This window comes from Cajanus cajan, chromosome 4 (assembly GCF_000230855.2).
Source record: "Cajanus cajan strain Asha chromosome 4, NIPB_CcT2T_4, whole genome shotgun sequence".
NCBI classification, from domain to species: domain Eukaryota; kingdom Viridiplantae; phylum Streptophyta; class Magnoliopsida; order Fabales; family Fabaceae; genus Cajanus; species Cajanus cajan.
This window is the reverse complement of record NC_138520.1, coordinates 70,161,482-70,174,450: the sequence shown is the minus strand read 5'-3', so window position 1 is coordinate 70,174,450 and position 12,969 is coordinate 70,161,482.

The window sequence follows — 12,969 nt, the reverse complement described above, 5'->3', positions numbered from 1 at the left end:
CAATATGTATGAGAAAAATACAAACACAAGCACTTAGCTCAAGAAATAAAAAATAATAGCATAAGAGGAAAGGAAAGAAAAAGACATGAGCCATTAATTAGGGGAGAGACTAGATGTTTTGTCTATAAAATTAATTAAACCTCATTGTCAATAATAGTCAACACTATTTTTTTGAAAACGATATCCACTTCTTTCATCACGACACTCTTTAAAATGCAATGAGATTTTTCAATCTCCTTTTAAGTTCTAACCATCATATGGTGCCAAATATGCCTTGGGTCAATTGCAACTTAATTGCAAGGGAAAACTTTGGGATATGCTTCTCTTCACTAAAAAAGGATTTTTTCTTCTTTTGGGTTGCATGAATTTCAAGTAGGATTTATGGATACCAAACTCAGATGCATATAAATTATTATGAAATGAGAAACTGTTTTATAAATACTTACAAAAGAAAAAATATAAGTTTCTCTTTATATTAAACTTAATTTATGCATAAGTGAAAAATACACTTTAATATATTTTTTTAATAAATATATAATATACTTTAATATAATTTAAAAAAAAATTACTTAAAAAAATTATGAAAAGTTTTTATTGGACACAACGATATTATAAAATTCTAATAGATTTTTATTAGTTACAAACTTTAACTAATAAATTACATATTTAGAAAAAAAAATGTTGAACCTCCTTTTATTAAATCTCTAAATCTATCATATTTTAACGATTATTATATCAATCATCTGATATCAAATTATTATTTAACTATTTAAATATGTTTAATTATATAAATTTTATATTTAAAAATGTATAGTTTTTAAGAAAAATTTATTAAAAATATGACGTGAATTGAATATATAATTACTTAGTGATATCATCTTAAAAATTAATTTTATAAGATTGCCAAAACCCATGTTATTTAATAATTTTGACATGAATCCCGTGCTGTTACAACTTCTATCATGTGAATATATAAAAGGGATTGTACTTCAATTTTATCCAATGCAATGCAAGTAGCACAAATAGTCGTTGGCCAATTTCACAATTGTTGATTTCATGATCCAAGTGCTCTTTTATTTTTTCTTTTTTTCTTCTCGAAGGAAGGGAAGAGTACTTGGGTTGGGTCTAGTACTGAAAATCAAGATTCACGAAAGGACATAAATAAATATTAAATAAAACAAATATCTGAACTTGGAAGGTAACATCATCAACATGCCCATAAAGATGGCACTGTTTTCACAGTGAAAGATGACAGATGGGACCACTAGAAGCCAAAAGAATGACATACTTATTTTTGGCCCTGCAAAGATCCTTGGGCTTTGGAATTTCATGTTTTCGACAGTATCTCCTCCTCACAACTCACAACCACGGGCTTTACATATAGGAAAAAAATAAACTAAAATATAGGATTAAATAAATTTTTAATTTCTCAACTACTTAAAGAACTCAATTTAGTTATTTTCTTTTCTTTTTCTTATCAATTTTTAGTACTTTATTATTATTTTTTCCCTAGTTCTTGATGTTAAATCTCAATTGTTAAGATGAATTATCAATATGCCATGCATTTTGTACATTGAGATGTAAGGTATTGAAGTCTCAACCTCTCAACATGTTTTATTATTTTTTTGTTTTTTAATTTAAAAATTAAATTATAAAAATATATTTTAATATATATATATATATATATATATATTGAAATGAGTAAAACACAATTTAAATTTAAATAAAATGCTTCTTCCATTATATAATAAGGGTCCTCCTATGTTATTTTATGTTGATAAAAAATGAAAAAGAATAATGATTTTACATTAATCTTCTTTATCGTAAATGATGCAATACAACAATCATTATTTACATAATATTATTAGAGGTACAAATGAAAAAAAAGACAATTAACAATACATTGAAAAACTAACATAACACTTATTTTGAGGTGATTTTCTTCTTCTAACAATACACCGGTGTAATTATAATCATTCTCATATTATATATATATATAGATATATATGTGTATGTATCAAATTTTGTTAAAATTAAACAATAACTTAAAGGTAATCAACATGTTTATATTTTAGTGTATTTTGAAATAAATATATAACGTCAATTTTATTTTATAAAAATGAAGTATCAAATTATCTTAGATTAACATAAAATTTTGTATATATGATCTAAGAGTAATGAACTTTCAATCTAACGGTTAGAATTACAAAATTCACATTTAATATAAAGTTATTGAATAATTAATACTTAATAAAAGTTATATCAATATAATTATAACCCCTCATATAATATAATATAAAAATATAATATTAAATTGTATCTGTGTATAAGTAGGTTGGTCATAAACTATTTTCAAGGTATAAGACATGATCTTTTTATTCAAACAAACTTTTAAAAAATTAACTTTTGTAACAAATGAGTTAGGTTAAGCTAAGTGAAACTAATCCTCACAAACGTTACACATATCGAGCTAATATCTTAGATTTTTGATAGACGCATAACTTATTTTTATTCTTAATAAAATTTGAAACTTTGAATATATGACTTAAAGGAAACAATAAAACATACAGTGTGCATGTTTGATTCGAGTTTCATTTATAAATTGATATGTGAGCTAAATACCTTTTGTTTCATATGAAATCCATTCGATGACACAAACTAATATTCAATATATTTATTTGTTATTCATGAATACACAGTTTTATCAGTTATTTTTCTATAAACAATGATTAAAAATTTGTATTTAATCATTATATTACCAATTCATGATATATCATTAGGATAATTAAGTTTAATATATAAAAGTTCTTAAATTCAAATGTTATTTTTGTTAATATAATTTTTTTCGATGATAAAAAAATTGCCTAATCATGATATTTTGTTTAAAATGTATACTACATCAGAAATCTTCTCCATACATCAATGCATTCTCCAAAATTGACATGTTAGTTGCTTATGAAAAAAGCTATGGAATAGTAAACTTTGGCCTCCTTTGGAGAGGTATTTATAATGGTAGAGATAGAACAAAGGTGTAGGCAATAATTCAAGGCAAAATTGGTTCAAACTTTGATGGATCTATTATGATTACGACCATGAAAATGAGGTGCCCACTAACTTGTCCTAATTGTGCTGAGAAAGAGAGAAAGTTAACCATAGTAGTATTTCTCTATGGTCCAATTTCAGCAATAAATTGACGCGGATATTTAATACATTATGAAATTCAGTACTTATGAAGAAGAAAATATCCAATATATCCTTTCAAATGTTCAAACTATAATGTTCAGTTCTTTATGCTTAGGATCGAAGTGAAAACAGTTGGTGCCTCGTGTCATCAAAATCTTCATGAGCTGAAAAGGTGTTGCCTTTTCTTTTAGGTTTAGGAAGTGTACGGTAATGAGATTTTATAAAATTATTTTAATATGAAAAATTCTCATGAATTTAAAATGATTGTATAAGAATATAATAATTTTAATAATAATATTATATATAAAATAGTAAATTATGTATTTGGATTTTTTTAATAAAAAGTATAATTTTTTTTATCAAATTATAATTAATCTTAATAATAATAAAATGATATATTTAGTCGTAATTTCATCTCGACTAAAAACAAAGCTTTCATTCAAGTTTCTCAGCACAACTGTATTTTCAATGATATATTTCAACTCAAGACTATGATCGAGAATACAATTGCATTATTATTAATGATATATTTAACAACATATTTTAATTTTTGTAAAATTAAGTTAAGCCATATATAGATACTTTGGGACAAAAACACTGAAGAAGTATTAATTAATCATTCATTTTTATTAAGAATGCTTATAAATTATTTATATATAGATATATTAAAAAAAACACTGGGAAGCATTGAATGCTTTAAAAATTGTGAAAAAGACAAATAGATGATTCACAAAGTCCAACCACCAAAGCTGCAGATGCAACTATGAGAAATTGAGAATAAGATTACAGGGGCCGTTTGGCCTTTGCTTCCTTTTTTTTTTTTTTCATTTATTTACTCATTTTCATGAGCTTAATTTTATGTTCTATTTGATGTTAAAAAATTATACAGTCAATTAATCATAAATCATTATCAGTATAATTTAATTAATAAATTTATTATACATAAATGCTGGTGATCGAAATGAAAGCATTTTTTTTTCATTATTTACTATTTTTAAATAATATTATCTACATATATAATGAACAATACCTTTAATGTGAAAGCATGAACCCAAAAGAGAAAGTTTTCGTATAATATTATCTTTTGTAACAAGAGAATGCCCAATTCAAAAGAGAATTAACTTTACATATATACAATATCAATCACAACCTCGAAAACATTGTTTCTATTTAGATATCACTACTTATTAAATACAGCTCGACCAATTACTTAGGTTCCACAAGTTTCACCTTCATCAAAAATCATTTTTTTAAAACATAATATTAGTACAGAATATTTATTATTTAAAAAATGTGACTAACCTCTATTAAAAATCATAAAAATAATATATATATATATATATATATATATATATATATATATATATATTATTGACATAACCCATTATACTTGAAAAGTATGCTAAATGCAGCATCTAAAGTAAATCTATATCTACCCACTTGTGAGGGCTTTTTTACATACCGAAACCCATAAGTTGTTGAGTTCTTTGAACTTTTAAATTTACACCAAAATTTTAGAATCTTTTGAGTATGTTTTCAAGCATGTAGAAATCTTGAAGATAAAGGTAAGAATAGATTCTATACATAACTTCAAAATTGAACTCTCCCAACAAGATCTCAGCATCAGATAACTACCTCGACCAAACTTATTTACTTAAATTTGCGAGCCTGACTAACTTTTGGGGAAAAGAGTCTAAAAAATAAAACTATGTAGACATTACTAAGAAAACTAGTGGACCCTCAACCTACTTGAAAGCATTAGAGGTGAATACTTTGCGAGTAAGTATGACAAACTCTACCTTAGATTGTCCCTTTCTGATTTTTCTACCTAGAAAGAAACATCTACGTAATAATTGGGTTGCTAGTTTCCATCATATCATGTCAGCAATAAGAAATCCCAAAATTCAAAGGAACTAAAAAACAAAATCTCAGAAAATCACCAAAGAAGATACATATATAGTTAAACATCTTGTGTTGAGCTTCTAGCAAAACCATCGTAATTTCAAAACCCAAATGGGTTCTTATAGTTATTCGTGGGATTTTTCATTTTCCTTTAAAGAGAAATATGAGATATATCAACATACCAGCATATACAATGTCATCTTAATCAAATTTCTTCTTTAGCAAGCCAACAGTGTCGCGGTTAATTGTGACTTCAGGCAAATTTTACTTGCAATGTTTAGACATGATTCATAACATTCGAAGTATTTTTTTTGGTCTTTAGACCAGGAAATTCCCGCAAAGTTTTGTGACTAAGGTTTGGTAAAATTCTCTCCAAGATGATTATTCTGTGATGCACTGATGCATGTTATCATTTAGCCAACGTGGCTCATTGCCATAATGTCAACCTTTATATCTATGTTCATGCAATGAAGAAATCCACGAGGACCAAGTATTAATCAAATTGAAGTACCAAACAAGAATCAAATAATCAAGGTGTATAACATGCATTATCATGTAAACAATGTCAAGAACCTTGAATTCTACTGTGCTGTTTCATCTCAATTATTCTATACTATTCAGCTTTTCCGGATGTGGTTAATATTTTCTAATGCAATCAATTTATTCTCATGAAAAACAAAACACAACCACGTGACAGTAACTTTACACATCCTTTTGGACCTTGATGCTGCTCAAGCAAAAAGGGAAGGGAATATGTAAATAGTGGCACAAAAAGTTACATATGTAAGGTAAATAAGAAAACTGAAAATAGAAAACCAATGCTGAAACTCAGTTCGCTATCAAATCCAATCAAAATAATAACACAAAGCCTTGCGATCTAGAGACATGAAAGGACCAAGTGCCCAAATCAGGAACTAAAAGAACACTCCATATTGGTAGTACTAGGTACAAGCACATGAATGCTCTTATAAGGACAAACATAAAGAGCATCAATGTCATCATATTTTCCACTAAACCTTATAAGCACATGCATGCTATACAATGTAGCTAGCATACAAAATCACGGGCTCCTAACCACCAAATGTGCATATACTAAAGTAGGGCCCCCCCACACACACACACACACATATATATATATATATAGCATATCAAGTGAGAAGAATTTATTATGAGAAGGTGAGAAGGTTAAAATATAACCTTTAAATTAATCAAGTGAGAGAAAATTTTGGATTTAATCAAGTGAGAGAAAATTAATCTAAGGGTTATATTTTAACCTTCTCATCCTTTCATAATAAATTCTTCTCACTTGATATGCTCTATATATATATATATATATATATATATATATATATATATATATGTAGCATATATGGGAGTATATATTTTGAAAGATGTTTCATATTATTTGGATCTAGTAAATCTTGAATGTTTATATATCAAAGTGTACTATACACTTTTAAAGAGACAAATAATAGGTGGTGAGCTCACGCCATGAGAATGGATAAATATTTTCTTTAGGCTTATGTATAGAGACATCTATCTCACTATGTTAGATGATACATCTTTTTAGGGATAATAAGTAAACTCGTTTTTGTAAGTAATATTCGAATCGGTCCCGACTTTGACGGCAAATATCTAGTTTGACCGAGTACAAGTAGTACTTGAATTGGATTTCTAGAAACTTAATTTATTTTTTAAAAATTTATTTGACATTTATGTAATTCTTACACTGTTTTAAATTTATGTCAAATGAAATTTAATTAATGTAATTTTGTAATTGTTACTTTATGTTGAAATTCTTGTTTTTTTAATATTTTTTATAAAAATATTTAATTAATTTTTGAACTAGCATGAGTATTAAGGACAGGAATGTAGACACAAATTATATACTCGTCTGAGTATGGGATTGAGGATGACTATAAGGTACAAGAATGAGGACGAGGGTGAGGATAAGGATAGTGAAACTCCTATCTATCCCGTTGTCATCCATATTCTCTTACGCACTCGGCCTCTTCTCTCTCTATAGGCTCTACAAAATTTTTAGTCAATTCTACTCTCCAGTTTTCCTAAGACAACCTGTTGTATCCTTGGAAACTTGTGCATATATCATAGATAAGTTTAAAATTAGTGTCATCATATGTCTCATGAAAAATTTTGTTATCTATCTACTCAATATTTTAGGTTGTTTTACTTATGTGTCCATCATTTTTCCAACAATATATATATATATATATATATATATATATATATATATATATATAAAGCATAGTTTTAAAAATCGGACTGGTCATCAAACCGGTTAGGATACTGGATCAGTGGGTCAAAGATTGAACTGGTGAATCACTAATTGAACCACATAACCGATTTTTATTAATTTTTCTAAAAAAATATCCATGTTAAATATATTTTATACTTATAAATTTCAATAAATTCATATTCTATCTTAAATTTCAATTTTCATCTTATTTAAAATTATCTTTATTTTTTTTTGTATAAAGAAATATATTTAAATTTTTTTTTTTTGAATCGGTCTGACCTACTAGTTCAACCCACCGGTTTACTAAATTGACTGGTTCACTCCGATTTGAAACAAGTTGAATATATAATCGATTCAACTCAAGATTCGGACCAACTAGACTATCAATTCCCAGTTCGACCCGAATTTTTAAAACACTATATATATATATATATATATATATATATTAACTTCATCGATTATGTCCTTAAATTCTTCGAAATATATAATTATATTAAATAATATTTAATAGGATAAATTTTTTCGCTTATAATAATTTTACTCGAGTCAAATAACGAAATAAAATTGTTTTCGCTGGAAAATATATGCATACAGACTTTGGTCTAATAAAAAGTCGTGGGCTTTAATTTGGGGAATCCTATCAGCTTCTGCTTCATTCCACCAAGTAAGGACCCATCAAAACAATCAAAACTTGGGTCAGGAAATAAAATTATCGCCTCTACAGTTTCATGTCTTTGCAATTGAAAATTGACACCTTCAAAATTTAAATAATTTAAGAAAATATTACGTAGTATTATTTAAAAGAGACTTTAAGAGAGAGATGTTTTGTAGTGAGGGTTATATATATATATATATAGGGATATATATAGGGAGCATATCAAGTGAGAAGAATTTATTATGAGAAGGTGAGAAGGTTAAATTAATCTAAGAGTTATATTTTAACATTCTCACCCTTTCATAATAAATTCTTCTCACTTGATATACTTCCTATATATATATATATATATATATATATTTTTTTTTTTTATTTATTTTTTTTTTTTTTCATTTGGAGAGAAAACGTACGCACAAAAGAGAATAATGAGCAAAATGGAAAAACTTTTAAATTTAATTTGAACATTAGAGATTACAATGTACATGTATCAATCTACTCTTATGCTATATACATTAGAATATGCATCATTTGAAGAGCGGTAATACTTTTTTTTCACCCTCTTTATTAGAAAATTTCAATATTATTTTACTCCTTTTTAGATGTATATTTTATACGTTACTCTTGTTATTTACCAAAAAAAACTTCTATCCCTTGATCAATCATCTATAACTAATTACGTTTTTAAAAGAAAACGGTAATAACTAAAAATAATTTAATATCATAATTTGAATTATTAATTATAAATTTAAAATAATATATATATATATATATTAAAAATATTATTCATTATGAATTTTAATTATAACATCATATATGTATATACGTATATATAAAATAATTATATATATATACGTAACACTATATTTTTTTTATTAATAATTGTTGATTTTATTAAATAGTGTATTGTTGTTTATTATTGAAAATCCCTGAAAATTTAAGAATTATTGTGAGTTTTAGATATTTAGGGAAGTTTCTTTGAGTAAAGGTTCAATTTGACCATAAGGAGAAGATATTTATGGTTTCTTTTAAGATTTGAGTTTCATAAGTTCATTCTTAAGAAAATCTGAAGAGATAAACTAAAGAGAGGTACTTTCAAGTCAATGAGAAATCCTTTCCTCTATTGACCTCCAAGTGTTTGTAGGTTCCTTCTAGAGCTGTCAAAATAAGCTCAGCCCGGTGAGCCAAGTCGGCCCACCACGGGTTCGAGCCGGGTTGGGCAAAAAAAAATTAAAAATTTCAATACGGGTCAATTTTGAACCCGACTCACTAAAAACCTGGTTCACCCGGGTTGAACCCGTGGTGAGTCGGGTTGACCCACCAACCCGTTAAAAAAAAAAACTTATGCTTCATCTTTCATTTTATTGGGCCCAATTGCCCAAATGAGCATTAGGGTTTGAATTATATTTGAATTATATTTGAATTATTGGGCCCAAAAGAGTATTTGAGATGATTTTGAATTATATTTGTTTACATGAGATTATTTATATTTTATTTGATTGTATTTAAAATTATCATTTAATTATAATTTTGGGTTTTAGTTGTATATTAAAAAAAATTACATTTTTTTTAAATTAGGTGAGCCAACCCGTTTAACCCACCAACCCGTGGTGGGCCGAGCCGGGTTCAATTTTTTTGAGCTTACTAATAAATGAGCCAAGTTAGGTTGGCCCACCAAATGCTCAACCTGTGGTGGGCCGGGCCGGGTTACCCGTTTTGACAACTATAGTTCTTTCCCTTTAGAGTTTTTGCTGCTGATCGGTGATTTAAGGCCTGTAGAGCTGAGAACCCGAGTTAGTACGGATTCGATGTTAGCTTAAAGTCATCTTCTTCCTTGTTTTCCTTTGATTTTGAGGTAAGGGGAGCTAGATTTGTAATTCGTATTGTTTTGTTGAGTCATTGTGCCTAGATTTAAGTAAATTCATGGTTTTATGGATGAATTTGAGGAGGGATTTGATGCTTGTTGAATTTGGTGTTCTGAGCTTGTAGAGGTGAAATGTGGTGATTCCTAATTGTTGTTGCATGTTGCTCCTTAGGTGCGAAATAAGTTGTTGATGATGAGTATATATGAATTGTTGCAAGTATGCTTGGAATCTTTCGAGTTTTAGGTGGATGAAGAAAAATCGCGATTCTGTCAAGAGCAGAAATCACCATCACGTCAGACCCAATCTCAAGGCGACCTAACATTAGGCATGACACGCATTAGAGACTCTTTATGTCATTTACGTTGGACGTAGGATTGGTGGTGTTGGGTGTGAGTAAAGAAAAACTCTCTAACTTAGTCTCGTGTGAACATGGGTTAAATGATGTAAAACGTGAATGAGAGAGAAAAGCCTCTAACTTGGTCACATCGAGCCTAAATTGAGTAGCATCAAGCCTAAATCGAGTAGCATCGAGAATGATCATGATAGAAGTACTCTGCCTAGATGATGCCAAATGCCATTTCATTGACGTCGAACGTGAGTCAAGTAGAGACTCTTTATCTAAAATGGGGCTAAGCGTGGGTTTAGCCATGCCAAGCGTGATTGTCACAAGAGCCCTCTACCTCATTCATGTTAGGCGCGGGTTTAGCCACACCAAGTGTGATTGTCATAAGGGCCCTCTGCCTCATTCACATCGAGCATGGGTTGAGTAGCATCGGGCCTGGGTGAGCTCTAGAGTTCTCTACCTCAATAACACCAAGAGCGGGGAGAATGGTGTCGAGCGTGTGTGTTATTTTCTTGATAAAATTGTGAACATGTATAGGTTAGTTAAATCTATTACATGTTGTACATTGATATATGTTGTTGGCTTTATATACATTAATCTAGGATAATGTATATAAATGATTCTATTGTTAAACTATTGAGGCGATGGTGTTAAGAATACTTAAGACATTGAGGCATGTTATGTTGATTGACTTAGAATTAGATGAGAGGATATTTTAGAATGTTGGATATTCTATCGTGAGGGTATTGTTGTAGTGTTCTACGAGCCTAGTTATTGAAAATCCTTCTTAAGTAGTTGGTTCTTGAAATGAATAGTTGGGTCTCTTATAGGACCTTAATTGATGAGGTATATGGGTAAGGTCGAGGCATATCAATTATAAGTGGCCAAATATAAGGGTCAAGTCAAGTTATATTGATTACAAATGGCCAATGTTGATCTGTATGTAGGCAAGATAGAGACATACGTGTATAAAATGACCAAAACGAGTAAGGTACAAGGTTGGAGACCAAAATGCCTAACTAAGTACTAGAAGGGCATAGTATTTGAAGGGCAGAGACTAATTCCATAGGTGGCTTAATTATGCAAGTTAATATCTTGGTAGGCTCACACAAGTTGTTTTACCCTAACAAAAATACTAGACTTCCTAGTTTAAGTGACAAAATTTGAGAAACCATGTTGTTATGGATTAGTATTCAAATTGGCTATTGATTTAGGAAATATAAAAAAATCGTGTTGATTTGGTAGGATTAAGCCATATAAACTACTCAACATTATTTATGAGATCTCCTTAGTTGGATATATGATGACGCATTTAATTGAGGCCCCTAGAGGCACATCCACCTCTCACGCTAAGTGTGAAAACTCATGCTTAGCCTTAGCCACATTAAGCGTGAAATCTCACGCTTAACCTTAACCTTACAGAGGCACTTCCCAATTCTCATGTTGAGCATAAGAAATCATGTTCAACCCCAAAAACCCATAATTGTTTGCATCAATGAAGAGCATATCCGAATAGCCATGAACACCACCCACCCTTCAAATCCTCTCAACTTATGAATAATTCATGCATACAACCCAAAAATCTGCCAATTTTAACAACATGCAACTCAAAATTCAAGGAAAAAAAGAACATGCATTTGCATTCAATCCTTCATCACCCTAAATTCCTCCATATTCTCAAGAAACCCAAATTCCAATTTCAACATGCAAACGATTTCAATAATTTCCAACCAAGATTAAGCTTTATAGAACAGTGAACAATATATCAAACAACTCCTACGACAATTGAATCTAGTTTTTCTTAGGTTGATTTTGAACTTCCGAAGCGAAGAGAGGAAAAAGAGGAAGAAAGGAGCATCTGACCTTCAAAGCTCTACATTTGGACAAGCCAAACACTACACCACTAATCTTAGTTTCCCAAGTTTCAAGAACACTTAAAAAAAAAAAAAAAAAAAGCTTCCAACAACAATCTACATCTCTTGTGGACTAAAACAAAGAAGAAGAAGATTCATAATCTTAACTTGAATTTTTCTCACCAACAATACCCTAAAAATGATATTTGACTCCTAATATTATACTTATATTAAAAGTTTAATAGTGTGATTTAGATATTTAAAATATTTATTTATTATATGTGTATTACACATATTAAAATATTAATTTATTATAAATTTTATTTTAAAACAAATCTTTATAGTATCAAAGACGGTTAAAATACTAATTATAAATATGACTTCACTTTATTCCGTGTAGTTGAAAGGGAAAAAAAAACACACACACACGTCATCAACATATTATTTCATATTGACACGTACGCAGGAAAAAAGTGAATAACATGGATTCATTCATTTTCCAAAGGATCCACATATTTTGGATGCCACCCTTTTGTGGGGAGGAGAGATAGTATATTATATAAATAAGTATCTTAATTTTATATGAAATATGGAGTTAAAATTTCATTATTCTTTTTCTTGACGAAACTAATCAAACGAAGGAAGGATTTGTTTAATATTAGATGATACCCAACGAGGAGGGTTAATGGATCCTCCACTTAATGTTTGTTCTATTGTTTCATTTATCATATTCTTTTAACTTCATTATTGTATCATTTAATATAAATTTACTTTAGAGGAGTTCTATCCCGGATATAGATAACCACGCAAACTAATTTGACATTAATTTAAAGAGTAAAGTTTTTCCTCATGAAATGATATGAATTCAAGAGGGTGACTTTCTTACAAGAGATCTTTAATTCATACATTAATAT